Source organism: Panthera leo, chromosome B1, assembly GCF_018350215.1.
Source record: "Panthera leo isolate Ple1 chromosome B1, P.leo_Ple1_pat1.1, whole genome shotgun sequence".
In the NCBI taxonomy this organism is placed as follows: Eukaryota; Metazoa; Chordata; class Mammalia; order Carnivora; family Felidae; genus Panthera; species Panthera leo.
Window position 1 is genome coordinate 15,764,741 of NC_056682.1, and position 14,253 is coordinate 15,778,993.

The window sequence follows — 14,253 nt, forward strand, 5'->3', positions numbered from 1 at the left end:
AGAAGTGAGAAGTGACAATTCATAGCTAAAAGAAACAATAACCCTTAGACCTCTGAGTGCTTTCTACTTCTTCAGTAATCGACTGGAGGTCACATAGTGTTTGGGTATAGGAGTGCTATCCATCCCCTGAAGGTAGTATAGTCCCAGAGCACACAATGATAATTAACAAAATGATTGAGTCATTCAATTGGCTTACATTCAGAACAACACTGAATCTGTAAGAAAGGTTAGATATTAAAGCAAGATGAAAAACAGAGTGCATCTTTCTCTACCCAAAAGGTCCAAAAAAAAAAATCTTAAAACATTCAAAGAACGCATTAAAAAGAGAGAGAGAGAAAAAAATAAGAAGCCCAGCCAGAAAGCTTCAAACTTTGAGGAAATTCGTGAATGATTAAAAGCAGATGGGATCCTGTTAATTGAGGAAACCCTAATCCAAAACACATGCAGGAGAAGGCAGCTATGGAGTCCAGGAGAACTTCTGGCAGAATTTCCAGCGCAGAGTCAAGGGAAAAGGAGAGAAATAACTGAGTCGATAAGTAATTTGGCAACTGAACAACGGAGGAGGGTGGACCTCTCCTACTTCCCCTTCTCGTGCCGAGTGACAGCAGCCACAGAGTGTAGCCCCGGTGACTGCAGGGCCGGCCAGGCAGAGTGGAGGACCTGGGCCACCGCCCCTGGTGAGATCTGAGAAGCGCATCCGATGTCCAAGCTGTCAAATAGGCAGGCGCATACTTGGTTGTGGGACTCAGGGGAAAGGTAGGGACTGGAGAGGCCAGCCTGGACTCATGGGACCTGGATGGTATTTGAAGCCATGAGACTACACGAGATTACCTGGAGAAAGAATGCATAGAAGGAAGAGCTCCAGGACATCTCGACAGATGGAGGACAGGTTTTATCTACGTGACACTGAAACAATCAGTTAGTGGAATTAGTTCATGGTTGGGGAAAAAAGGGCATTGGAGGTTATGTAGAAGGGGGCTTTGCCTACCTAGAGCAGAACTGAGACACATTCTAGTCCGCCTGCCGAATCCAGGGCCATTAGGGTTCCTGGGAGATCTTTGAGGGGAGGCTGCCTTGCTTCTCTTTACATATCTGAGCTGCCACACAACAGGTGCTTGATCAGTGTCTATTTAATGAACACATTTTTACATTTATAAATAAACTTCCATAGCTTGGGGAGAATTTGGACCAAATTTCTCATTGTTGTTGAGCATTTTCTCCACCCACCTCATATGCTTGCTCTCCATTCTTCTCCCTTTGCAGGTCTACAAATGTCTACAAATATATCTTTTGGATTTAAAGACTTTTAAGTAAAAAGGGACATCCTTCCTTTTTACCTGTCCCAATATTAAATTGGCATTTTGTCATTTTATTTCTAGTTTTCCAGCTGGGACTAATTTCACTTTTCCATCAAGACCTTTATGCAGAAAATATTGAATGAGGAAATATTCCCTCCGCAGGGAATACCTCCAAGGACAGTAATGGAAGATGATTATCTGACAACAAGAGCAGTGACCACACGGTTCAGCTACTGTTTCCCAAATGAAGATTGGACCTTCATGATGATCTCTGAGTGTGATTTCATTAAAGGAACCAGCGGGTTCCTTGTACTGTTTAACTGGAACGGTAACAATACTCATATCCTCTTGGAATTCTAATGTCCATCTAGATCCCAGTGGAGCAGAGTACCTGTTCACTGATGTTCTCTAGAGTTGATAGGAGCACCCATCATTGCAAAGAGGAAGAGGGAAACAGACAAGGGATAGACGCGCAAGGAAAAAAGATGTGTTGTGCGATATTTCCATGGCCATAAATATAGCTCCACCTTATAATTTTTTATGACTTCAGAGATTCCCATTTTACAAATGTGTAACAACTTCCTTCACCCAATCTACATTCTTGGACGTCGATTTTTTTCCGCTCGTAAACATCTGTTGTGGACGGTTTTGAACCCCTGTCTGATTATTTCTTGAGATAAATTCTTAGAAGAGAGATTAGTAGATTACAGGATATTCACTGTAGAGGATTTTTGACATGTACTGCCAAAGTGCTCTTCCGAAATGTTGTACCAACAGATCCTCTCATTATCAGTGACCCCTTTTCCCACTCCATTGCTAACTTAGAGCATTAACGTTCTTTGAAATCTTTGTCAATTATTTGGGTGAAAAAACCAATTATTGTGGTTAAAATTTACTTTTCTTTGCTTACATTTTTTACATTTTTATTCAGGTCCAATTTATCAAGCTGTTAAAGATGCAACAAGAAAAATGCAACCTAGGACTGCTTCTTTTCTCCAGGGTATCTTGTATGGTGGTAGATTTTGTTCAACAGGCTCCAACCAAGGGTCTTAGGACCCACGCATCTGGGCAGTCACGCAGCAAGACACAGAAGAGACTGAGAAATCTGAGCCTGTGTGTCCCAACCCTTTGCTTCTTACCCTGAAACCGTGGTCTTTCACAAGACAGCAGAATAGTGTCTTAAGGCTGAGGAAATATACCTCTTTTAAACAGAGTTCACCTAATGATGAAAGACCTTTGCTATTGGAATGTATTGGAGAAAAACCAACTTTTTTCTTTGAGAAAACAACTTTTCTGCAGGGTAGCAGAAAGCAGAGTAACGAGAATGGGATATTGCCAACTTCACCACTTTATGAAAAGCAATGTCGACGGCAAGAAGCCCTCTGCTTTCTGGGCCAAAGATCAATCAAGAGCCTACTCTTCACATATCCCCTCTAACAATTTAGTAGGAAACTTTATAACGCTGACCTAATTAAAAGGTTTCTTTGGTAGTGCCTGCAGTTTGGGTTAGTGGTTTGTTCTCGCTCTCTCTGTTATTGATGCAAAGCCGTGCGAGCTTCGGTTTTCCCACTGTTATGCACCAGGCTTGCCTAGGTCAGTAACACACTGGGTTGCAGGCTTTTAGGGTTTTAGAGGACTACAAATGGTAGCCTATCATGGCCACAAGATCATAAAGTGGCATTTTGTCCCACAATGAAGGGCTTGGGTTTTCTCTGTAAAAACAAATTGTTGTATTGCAGATGGGCCATCTTTTCTTTAAAAAGGAGAAAAGACCTACTTCCAATTCAAGCAGGATATCACGTGTTGCAGAGGAGCGAATGCTTTTTGGAACAAATGGCTTGTACAGGGCAAAGGAAGCGGGCAAAATGCTGATGAAGTTCAGAAACAAACCTAGTGAAGGGTGGAAAAAGTCTGGCGTGGTATTCGAGCCATAACGAAGCACTTAGCTTATGACAAGAATGCACTTCAGCCACCCGTGTTCAATGGAGATGTGGACACCCCAGCCCAGAACTGGCCTCAGTGAATGCCCTCGTGTCTGGGCCTCCAACAACCCAGCAGGGACAGCCCCTCGGGGGAAAGGACAGAACCTGTGTCTTAGAGCCAGGAGGGACCTCAAAATGTGCCTAGTACAAACGCCTCGTAGGTTAATAGCCAGCCCAGAGGAGATCCACAGGACACCCAGCTGGACCTGAGATGCTGTCCCTCCACCCATGCCAGGTGCCGCTCAAGTCCCTCTCCTATCAGCTGCCCCTCTGTAGGAGAGGGAAGAATTCTCCATACATGCTAACATATATTTACAGATGGAACAGAGGATGTCTGGGATTCCCAAGGATGCGAAAACCTTGGCGGGGACACAGATGAAACCAAGTTGGCTATGGGTTGGTCATCATTCAAGCTGATAATGGCTACGTGGAGATTATTATACTGTTCTCCTTTCACCTGTGTTTTAAAATTTTCATAAGAGGGGCGTCTGGGTGGCTCCGTCTGTTAAGCATCCGACTTCAGCTCAGGTCATGATCTCGCGGCTCGTGAGTTCAAGCCCCGCGTCAGGCTCTGTGCTGACAGCTCAGAGCCGGGAGCCGGCCTCAGAATCTGTGTCTCCCTCTCTCTCTGCCCCTGCCCTGCTCATGCTCTGTCTCGGTCTCTCAAAAAATAAATAAATGTTAATAAATAAATAAAATTTTCATAAGAAAATGTTTCAAATTTTTTTTAATGTTTATTTTTGAGGGGGAGAGAGAGAGAGAGAGAGAGAGAGAGAGAGACAGAGCATGGGTGGGGGAGGGGCAGAGAGAGGGACACACAGAATCTGAAGCAGGCTCCAGGCTCTGAGCTGTCAGCACAGAGCCTGATGCGGGGCTTGAACCCATGAACTGTGAGATCATGACCTGAGCTGAAGTTGGACGCTTAATCAACCGAGCCACCAGGCACCCCAAGAAAATACTTTTTAAAAATCATGAGACAAGAAAGAAAGAAAGAAAGAGAAATCATCTCTAAAACTCAGGGTGTGAGGAGCTAGGAGGTTCCTGCAGAGCATTGGTCCGGTGTCCTGCACATGGCTTTTGTTCAAGAACTACGGACGACAGTGATAATGATCAGAAAAATGACATGTGGAAAAAAAAGTGGTACAGAGAAACTCAGTAGATGTGAGGGCAGTCCAAGACTTTATCCTCTAATAAAGTACTTCAGCTGATTCACACGTAGGTGGCCCAAGGACCACAGTTTGAGAAATTCTTCACTCATGACTTATGCGACATAGCCTGATTTCTAGCTTCCAATTGGGCTAATTTCCTTTATTCAAGCAAGGCCACTCTAACAGTAGGATGTGGGCAATTAACTCAATTTACCTCAATAGCCCAAAGGACCTGAAAAGTGTGATGAGAGGTAAGTGCTTCTAAATGCTACACACACAGTTATTCTACTCCCTGAAAATTTATTGGCAGAACAGCCTTCTGTAGTTCTTAAAAAGCCTTACATATCAGACTAAAGAAGAACCACTGGCTAGCAACCATTTTATTAGGAGATTTAGTGGGAAAACTGTTAATTATTAAGGGAAAAAATAGGAATATATTGAAAGTTCTTAGCATTCATGAAGGTATTTGATTTAAAGAATGTTTTATTTTATACCTTATCATTTGGGGTGCCTGGGTGGCTCAGTCGGTGAAGTGTCTGACGCTTGACTCTGGCTCCGGTCATGATCTCACGGTTCGTGGGATCGAGCCCTGCATCAGGCTCCATGCTGACAGTACAGAGCCTCCTTGGGATTCTCTCTCTCCCTCTCTCTGTGCCCCTCCCCTGCTTTCTCTCTCAAAATAAGTAAACATTAAAGAATAAAATAAAACTTATCATTTATTAGAACAAAATATTAATATGCTAGCATTTCTTTGGCAGGTCTAGGGAGCCAGGTCAGGTTCTGGGGAAAAGAGAAACCAACCGTATTCCTCTCTTATTTGCTTGATGCTGCATAAAGAAAAGCTTGAAGGAAGTAGTGAAAATAGTTAACTACAGATAGGGTAACCATATTATTTTTTGTCTAAATGGGATATTTTTGAGAGGGAAAGGAATCACCATTAATATTTATATCAACACAGTTGGTACAGTTTGGGACTGTCCTAGACAAACCAGTCTGCATGGTCACCCCACCTAGAATGGGTGGGGACGGGGCATGGGGAACAGAGTAAAAACTTCACAAAGTACTCCTTGTTATATTGCTTTGACTTTAGAATCATGCATATATATTACCTATTGGAAACAATGAGAAATAAAATTTAGAAAATATCTGTGAATACCACAGTCATGGTAAAATGGACTACTGGATTTTAATGGTCTGTATGGTGGAGAAGCATTTAATGATATATCAACTCCCTATTGGCAGTGTTTGAAGACAAGATTGGAGCATGCATGAATACAACCACATCCTCACGGGTGAATTTTCCAATGAAGAGTGGAAGATAGTCAGCCTTCATTTATTCAGCCATCCATTCGTCATCCATTCAGCTTTCCACAAATATTAATCAAGCACCTTTTACGTGCTAAGTGCTGAGGTAGGATAGATACTGACCTCCTTCCTCATGGAACTTTGCATCCAGAGGAGGCTACAGATAGTACACAGGTCATAAGAAAAGCATGACAAAGTTTGGTGGCCAGGAAAACAGCAATGCTGTGGGCACATGAGCTTCCCTGAGGACATCCCTGAACAGCTGAATGAGTGAAAGAATGAAGGAATGAAGACAGTAGCATAAAATGACCTCTTTTATCTTCCAAATCTGCAATTTGCTTGTTGTATGACACATGGAGCTACTAATATTTTGGAAGAACAAAAATGAATAAACTCAAATTATTCTGACTAGTTGACAAGAGGGTTTGATGATATAGAATATTCCAGAGTTCTGGGTACCAGTTCTTGCACTGGCTTGCTGTGAGACTCTAGGGAAGGTAATAAGACTGTCTAAACTTTAGAAAATATGCAGTAATGGTGTTTGGCAAATTGCTATCTGTGACACTTCTAGATCCATAATTCTCTGTCCAATATTTCTCTGTCTATATTTCACTCTACTTCAATAGCAGGCATTTAATTTTCCCCTCTCAGGACCTTTGCACATGCTATTCCCTCTGCTTGGAATGGCCTTGTTCTTCACACGGCCAGCTCCTCTTCATCTTTAGGTCTCAATTTCCCCTTTTCAAAGAGGCCTTCCCTGCTCTCTCTGGCACAGTTAAGTGCCCTTGTTATTTCCTGTTTCCTTCACAGTTCATATCATGCTGTGATAAGAAATTGTAAGTCTTATAAATTGTAAGTTTTGTAAAGCAGGAATGGTGTCTGTCTTGCATCCCTAGGGCCTAGCACCTGGGAAGTAGTAGGTTCTCAGGGAATATGTTGAATGAATTGGTAAAAACAAAAACAAGAAGAAAGTCCTTTCATTTGGTCATATTCTGAGAGGTGGCTTACACTGCCTCATCAGCTTGCCATTTCCAGCTTCAACGCAGCTGTGTCTTATCCAGACTCACTTGACACAGCAACCCTGTGTCACCGCACACATTTGGGGGTCATGGGTTTGCCTCCATTAGTGTTGCTGCAACACTTAAGTGATTGCAGACTGTGGTGCAGGTCTTGGAGGCAGTTAATCCTGGTTCCAAATCTGGATATTTCTGAGACGTAGCTCCCACAGGACACTAGCTTTTCTGTCTGCATATAATTTTTGCAAAACCGATAATTATTTATAGCAGTTTACACAACTGACATGTAATTCAGCTGGGACTAAAGTAGCAAAGTTGACAAGAAGCCTGCCAATTATGTATTATTTTGGGCCCCTCGGCATAAATCTGTTCTCGAAGAGAGACCGAAAATTATCTTCCCCTGGGCCTCTTCCTTTCCGTGACATTTTTTTTTTTTCCATTTCTGCTTTTACATTGAACTTAAGAAGCTACAGCTAGCTTAATTTAGTAGTTACCACTGAGGGCCTGTCGCCGTCCTCAACCACTGACTCATCTCTCCATTCATTTTATCAATGACATCAGCCCAGGCTAGAAATAAATGCCGAGGAAAAGCCAGCTGAGGAGAATGTACCTACAAAGTTTTTCACTGGGCTCTGAAAATGAATAGTTGTTTTGAAAATGTTTTCATGGTCACCAATGAATCTAATCCAATTCTCCCCTCTTGCCCTCCGCGGAGGCCTAGCTCTCTGAGAATGCCACAGAACGATGGAACGTGAGAGGGAAGATTCTAGAATCTAGACTGATTGTGAGGGCAGAGCCAGTCTTCTTTCCTAACGAATTGGGTATAGTTTGTGAGAGAAAGGGAAGAGTCAGGAATGGCTCGACGAGGCGGGGCCTGAGCAAGTACAGGGGTGGGGTTCCTGGCAACTAAAATGTGAAAAAGTGGGATTTGAGGGGGAAGATCAAGAGCTCAGCTTGAAACAAGTTTGAGATGCTTGTTAGACACCCAAGTGGAGAGGCCAGAGTGCCTGCCGTAGGACAACCCCGCCTTCGTCAGCATGTCACTACCACCAGGGGTATCCTTGCTCCTTTCAAAAGAATCATGGTGTTTGCCTCCCTTTCTCCCACTTATTCCTGCCTCCAGGAGTTCTTTGGCATTTTTCCTCATTCTCAGAGTGTCCTCTCAACTCACTTCTTCCTGTCTGAATTCAAGCCACCCTTCAGTTTCCATTTTTCATTCAACAAACATTTACCCTGAGCCAGCTGGGTAAGGTCCCCATGCCTCGTGGGAGCCTTTCCCTTCATCCGCACTGCCTCCTCTGATCTCAACCACACGCTGAGCCCCTGCTGCCTGGAGCCCTCCTTCTGACTTCCAGTCATATACAGCCCTGGTTGTCATTTAACAACTTGGGGTGAATATCCTGCCGTCTGCATTGAGTGCTTGGTGCACGATCAATGACTGCTTGTGGGGCTGTATTCACAAGTCTGGTTGAGTCGTTTGGTCTGCAGAGCCTCTCTCTCTGGATGCACCTCCAGACCCAACCCAAACTGCCCCTACCTACGGGTCTCCCTGGAACAAGAAGTAGGAGAGGAAAGAGAAGAGGGAAGAGAGGGTCTAAGTTGTCAATATTGGACTCTTGGCTTTCATCTAATGGACTACAAGCCCTTGACTCTTCTCCAGCACGTAGCCCTACCCACCCTGAGCCAAGTTAATTAGCACTTCTGTGAGAAGGAGGCTGCATGGTGTCCCATAAACAGCATGGGCTTTGCTCTCAAGCTGACTTGGGCTTGAATTCTGGCTCAACTACCTGCTAGCTGGCAACATTAAGCAAACCACTTAGCTTCTGTCACCCTCATCTTACTCACTTCTGTAATAACATACCTTCAAGGCTTTTGTGAGAATTAGTATATATATAGATATATAGATATGTAGATCTATCTATCTATCTATCTATCTACCTATCTATCGAGAGAACTGCCCAGAAAATAAGTGCCATCTTCCCTGAAAGGGCCCACCGGCACCTTCTCTGATTCCTGTGCTGGACCATGCCAATTCTAATAGGATCAGTTCTTTGCCTGCTGGTTTTGGCCAATTCCAGAGGGCAACGTATTACCTAACGACTTTCAGAAGTGAGTCCAGCTTGAGGTACATGCCCTACAAGGGTGGACAGTTGATGTGTCCCCAGGAGAACTAGGGATGAGAGAGAGTGCTTATGGAGAAATTAGAAGTTATGGGGATTCCATGTAAACATTCATTTTCTTCTCTTGGATCTTGACAACTTCCCTCACTCCTAATTTGTTTGGTTTTTAAAATTTTTTCTTAATGTTTATTTTTGAGAGAGAGAGACAGACAGACAGACAGACAAAGTGCAAGTGGGAGAGGGGCATAGAGAGAGGGAGACACAGAATCTGAGGTAGGCTCCAGGCTCTGAGCCATCAGCACAGAGGCTGACACAGGGCTCAAACCCATGAACCACGAGATCATGCCCTGAGTTGATGTCGGACGCTTAACCAACTGAGCCACCCAGGAGTCCCTCCTCACTCCTAGTTTGATATGACTTGATCCCAATAATTTTAGGGGCATGGATAGTGACAGGAATTTTAGCCTTTCCCTACTGCTCTAAGAGCGTGAGTGTGATTGGACATAGGTGAAGTGTTGCTGGAAGGACTGGCCACCAAGCTTCTGCAACAGTAAAGTGAGTCACAAGGCTCAGTCTACAAAGGCCAAATCAGAGGACTCTCTCCACAACTCAGACAAGAATATCTGAATAGCTGAGAAAGAAGGAAGGGACTGTGGACTTAAACTATAGGGGAACCATTCTCTGCAACTTCTTCAATGCACTCACAGAGGCATGATTCCATTTAACATTTATCCCTCTCTGGGGTGTAGAGTCCCCCAGGTCATAGAGGAGGACATTGCTCAGAGCAACTACAAGGATAGAGTCTTGCTCAGAACCCAGGTCTTCTGATCCCAAGACCAGTATTCTTTCCCCTCCTCTATCCTGCTAGACATAGGTCTCAATTCCTCTCTTCCCGCACAATGAGTGAGCATACCTGAAAATCATCTCACTGATTAAATCCCACATTTTATGCCCTGCTTGACTTTTTAAGAGGACGACAGACTACATTTTTTAAGTGCCCACTTTCCTATGATTTGTGCAGCACTTGAAGTTTGGCCATGGAAGAATCTTTGTGAGGGCTATGACTTTCCTTTGCTTGAGTTGGCCAATATGCAGCCACCAAATCCGAGTAAATACAACTGCTTTCTTCAAACAAGCAGGAGCAAATCAGAACCTCATTTCTTTACCCTTTCTTTCATTTGTTTTTTTTTCAGGTACAACGGTGAAAAGTCTCCTGCTCTGCAGAACTGCTAACAGGTACATATTTAATAGGAAAGGGCACTGGGCTGGAAGTCAAGGCAACATTCTGCCTGGTCAGCAGCCCTCACCTTTGTCCCTGCACCATCCCCTATAAACACCCCAGATCTGCAGGCTCAACTCAGTCTGACATCTAAGGCCAGTCCTGTCCACATCTCAGTGGGTTGAGCCCAACACTGACATCCTTTTCTGGCCCCTGCCTTGAATGCTCTTGCTTTACTCTCTAAAATGAACCTCATCTTTCACCTGATTATTGAGTTCCTCCACTATTACTTAAACTTGAATATCCATGTTTATCTCTTGCCAACCATATCAGTCGCTGTGGGGCTGAGTTTCTGAGTTTCTAGTGCCAGAGGCTGTCCCAGAGATAGACACCTGTTCCTGAAAATGGTCCAGTTCCTGGGACCTGCTCCCTGCCACCAGGGCACCACTTGCCTGCAGGATCTCTCAACATCATTTCCTCCCAGCTTGTCCTTGGGTTCCAACAGCTGTTGGTTACACCACCTCTTTCTGTAGCCACAACCTTCACAGACCTCATTGTTTCCCAGACTGTACCTGCTTTTAGCAAAGGTCTCTCAACGTGTTCTGTTCAGGTGTCTGTCCCATTTAGGTAGGTATGCTTAGTCCCAGGTTCTGATCCTCATGGTTTGTCCCATCTGACCAGTAACCAGGTCATGCAAGCCACATCCAAGACAGAGGCGTACAGAGAAATGTTTCCAGTCTTGGCTCTTCTACTAATTAGCTGAGTGGCCCCAGGCAAGTCAAGTGACCTCCCTGAGCCTCCTCTCTTAACCTCAGAATGGTAAATACTAAAGGTGCTAAATGTATGGGGGAGGGGGGTGTGGAACTTTGGTAGATCATCTGGAATTTGAGCACTGTGTGAGCTCCACATTTATACAGTTGGTTTATACAATGAATAAGATGGAACACCACTGTTCTCAATATACAAACTGACACACCAGTGATGGTTAACTTTATATGTCAACTTGACTAGGCTTAGCGATGCTCCGATGGCAGGTTTCTGGGTGTGTCTACAAGTGTGACTCCAGATGACATTAGCATTTGAGTGGGCAGATTCGGTAAAGAAGATTGCCCTCAGTAATGGGCATCATCCAATCTGCTGGGAGCTCTAATGGAACAAAAAGGTGGAAGAACGGCAGATAGGCTCTATTCCTCTCTCTCCCTCTCTCTCTCCCTCTCTCTCTCCCTCTCTCTCTCTCTCTCTCTCTCACGCACGTGCGCTCTCTTGTTGAGCTGGGAACATCCATCTTCTCCTGCCCTCAGACATTGGTGTTCTTGGTTCTTGGGCCTTTGGACTCAGACTGAGATTTACTCAAATGGCCCCCAGTTCTCAGGCCAACTTTTTGGCCTCCATAACCACACAAGCCAATTCCTATAACAAATCTGTCTCTGTCTCTCTGTGTGGCTCTGTCTATCTCTGAGAGTGTTCTACATATGCTTGCAATTCTGGTGTGTCTAGAACAAAGCAAAGAAGCTTGGTTGCCATAGGCTGCCAGCCAAGACAATCTCCAGGGAGTCTGAGGCCCAAGAGAAGCGATACAGCTATGTGGGGTGGGTTCTCATTACTCTCTGCCCCTGACCCGGTCTTGCCTCGGACTCATTTTCAACAAGGTGCTCCAGGCAGCCAAAATCAATTGATCGCAAGATAAAACTTATTTTTCTCCTTCCCTGGAGCAAATCCCACTGTGTATAACCATTGCCCAAAATATATTAACTCACATCAAGTTCCATGCACACTAGAGATACTGTGGAAGAGGGGGCTGGCACTGAAGGACAAGGAACTGACTGACAGTGGCCTGGGGAGAGAATAAGAGGTACTCTTGCCTTTTGTTCAGCTCTCTCCCCAGGGTTGTGTGCTTCTAGGAGCTTCGAGCCTTTTCAGGCTTGACTGACATGTCCCTCTGTTACTTGCACAGCCACATACTGTGTTCTGGATGAAAAGGACAAGTCCCCGACACAACTGTGGTTGAACAAAACTCTATCCTGGACGCATTTCAGAGCAAGGAGAGGCGATTCCTCATGAGTGCATCTAAATGACCTATTCTGGGCATTCCCAAAATAAAGTCTTTTGAATTGATTTCACTCCTTATACCTGGATAATTTTATAAATTTTATAGACCAGAAGGAGACATAATTTCTTATCTTAAAAACTAACAAAGTATGTTTGTTTATAAATATGTATATCAGTTTCTTTAACCAGCTATCATATTTGTTATTTGTTCTCTGAATCGAAAAAGCTGAGTTTATTTTTCAAAATAAACAACAGCAACAACATAATCCTGCCCATGCCACCAGGGAGCTTGTGGAGGGCTTGGCAGATGGAGGTGCTGGCAGAGTGGGGAGGGCTTCCTGCCTGCTTGCTCACATTAAGTCCTTAGGTCTGTCCTGCCTTAGATGACGTGTGCTAGAAAGAAAACATTCCCATCATTCATAACAATCTTGTAAGTTAGTTTAGACAAGTGTTATTTTGCAAATGAGGAAATTAGGGCCCAGGGAGGTTAAAGGGCCTGTCCAAGATCTCATGATTGGTTATGATTGGAAACAGAGTGCTATCCCCTGACTTTTTCTGCAGTTTTCACTGGGACCCATAGCCATGACAGCTCTGCTCTGATATGGCTTGTGACTCTTTTCCCCTTTCCATCTCCAGAGATACGTTTCCACGCATGGAACATCAATACACACAAGTGAAACTTCTTGATCACCAGCCAGCCTCAAATGAAACTGTTGTCCTCACTAAGTGATTCTCTAAGGAAACAGATACAGGGCCACAGTCACAGATAATGCAGGAGGGACATAAGGAGAGTGTTGGAAGAGGTCACTGAGAGAACGTGACCACTGGTTGATGGATGAGCTGAACCTAGGTAATCAGAGGCCTGTCACCCCCTCCCCTGGCATGTTCTGCTTGCCTTCCTCATGCCAGAAACTTCCCCAAGAACATAGCCTTGATGTGGTCTTGAAACCATCTGGATGGTAGTGTTGACTGAACCCACTTAAGGCCTCTCTAGAAACTTTTAAGATCTGGTAGCTGGGTGTGGAGATCTACTCTTCCTGTGGCCACCCAAGATAGGCCACGTAAATAAGTTCCCTTGCTTATTAAATCTACCACCTGCCAATCAGGAGTGTTCCACCCCTTTCTCTGGTCTTTCCTTTTCCTGAATGCACGGGGGCTAGTTTGTGAAGAGGCACAATTTGCAACTTTATTTGGATGCCCACAGTGATCACTCTGGAAGTTTTCTTACGTGCTGCTCCATGCCGAGCCACATGAACAAATCAATGAATGTTTGTCCATCTCTGGGTCCCGGTCGGTAAGATGGGCCAAGAATAAGAACACTCACCTCACAGGGTCATCATGAGGGGGAATTGAGACCATTGTTGTGTAAACACTGGATTTCTATAACAATGTCGCCATTATTATCATCAGGGAGGTGGAGTGTGGAATATGGAAATAACAGATGGTTTCTGCTTCCTCTTTGAGAGATTGCAATCGAGGAGGGATATACACTATGTTCACAAGTCAACTGCATTCCTGAAGAACTACATCATTCAAAACTCACGTAATCCAAGGATGATTTTTTTATAATCACAAAATGGGCCAGGAGATAGGTTCTCATCTCTAATAGTAGCATAATTTTGCTTTAATGATGCTCTTTTAAAAAGCCCTAGCAATATCCCTTTTATTTTGTGGTCTTTCCCTAAAATTAACAGCACCAAGGGTCACGGCCACTGCCAGGCCTTCTGCATCTATCGCATCTGACTTGATTTCATAGTAAGTCACAGCACGTTTTCAGGATTGCTACTTTATAGAAGTTTAGATGGTACTATCATAGGCTAGAAAAGATATCAAACTATGGGAGCAATGCATGTTAAAATAACAGCACTGGTGTCAACAAAATCACTCACAAAAGCCTCTGCCCGAGATTCACACCATGGTTTCCCATGATAATGACCAAGGCCTATGCGGGTTTCTGTTTACGGCTAATGTAAGCGGCCACCAGACAAGGGACTAAATGTGGTTTAAATTTCACTGAGTTGGTGCTCTGGCTCTGTTATGCCATTCCAGACGAATCATACAAATTTGGAGGAACTTTGCACTATTTTAAATGTTGGTATTTTATTGCTATTTTACA

At 44.1% G+C, this 14,253-nt stretch overlaps 1 long non-coding RNA gene across 1 annotated transcript; it reads left to right on the plus strand.

The window, feature by feature from the left end:
- The first annotated feature begins 7,647 nt into the window (after nucleotides 1–7,647).
- Nucleotides 7,648–12,203, plus strand: LOC122216841. Its single transcript, XR_006201151.1, has 4 exons — nucleotides 7,648–7,804; nucleotides 10,063–10,105; nucleotides 10,770–10,907; nucleotides 12,043–12,203. It is a non-coding gene; the product is annotated as an uncharacterized LOC122216841 (long non-coding RNA).
- Nucleotides 12,204–14,253: the final 2,050 nt, after the last annotated feature.